A 1,189-nucleotide genomic window follows, 5' to 3' on the forward strand; every position below is an offset into this window, starting at 1 on the left:
GAACTTGGCTGAAATCTAGAGTTAAAAAATAGCCACAAGGCTGGGGGGGTGGGGGGGCAGGGGCGGGAGGGGCGCATACCTTTACTCCCAGCATTCCAGAGACAGGGGCAGGTGGATCTCTGAGTTTGAGGCCAGCCTGGCCTACATAGCAAGTTCCAGGACAGCCAGGGCTACACACAGAGAAACCCTGTCTGGGGGATGGGAGGTGGGAGAATAGCCGAAAAGTTGGAGGCGTGGCTCAGTGGAGATATGGCTCCTTTGCGTGTGTGAGGCCTTAGGTTCAGGCCTAGCAGAAAAAAAGGAAGGGAACGGGAGAGAGAGGGAGGGGAATGGACTCTATAGATAATAGCAGACAATATTGCATGTTAGATAATTTTGTGGTTTAATTTCTTGTGTGTGATAATGTGCTGCGATGAGAGAATTCTGGTCCTTGGGAGACACACTTTTCTGCACCATAGTCACTGACAAGAAAGCTGGAGGAAGCTCTGGCTTTACTCGCTCTAAGTCACTTGCTTATGTCAGACTTTAGAGGTTACCTCAGTATTTACAGCTCCTCTGAACTGTCTGACACAATGGTCATGGACCGTAGAGATAGCTCACATTACTTGGACACCACCAGAGTGGGCCTGAGTTAAGTGTTGGATGGGTGTCCCCTTTTACCAGAAGGCCCACACAGCCCCTAGAGCACAGTGACACCACCCTTCCTGAATGCCTGTCCTAGAACCATAGGGTTTGCAAATGTACAACATGGATCACTGGCAACTTTCCTTAGCCTTAGCCTCCCCACCTCCATTAGACCATCCTGCTTCTTTCTTCAAAATGCCCCTTAAGCCCTGTCCTCAGGGAGAGGGATTTAAGACTTGGGACCCTGGCCCCTCACCCTTGGCTGCCTCTACAATCGATGCACTGTTTCAGTGCTGTGAGTCAAACAAGCTGTTTCAGAAGCCACAGGTAAGGTTGAGAGAGCCTGGGGTCCGGAAACCTCTCAGTGCTCTTCGATGCTAAACATGCACACGTGTGCATGCACTTACATACACACGCATGCAGGCATACTGAGGACACTTAATGGAAACAGACAGGAAAAGAATACAAAGGTGGCAAAATCCTGGTTTGGGGAAAAACAAGAAAACTAGACAGAGACTTTTTTTTTTCAATTTTTCTGTAAGCTTAATTTTTTTCCTAAAAAGAA

The sequence above is a fragment of the Mastomys coucha genome, unplaced genomic scaffold, assembly GCF_008632895.1.
Source record: "Mastomys coucha isolate ucsf_1 unplaced genomic scaffold, UCSF_Mcou_1 pScaffold5, whole genome shotgun sequence".
NCBI classification, from domain to species: Eukaryota; Metazoa; Chordata; class Mammalia; order Rodentia; family Muridae; genus Mastomys; species Mastomys coucha.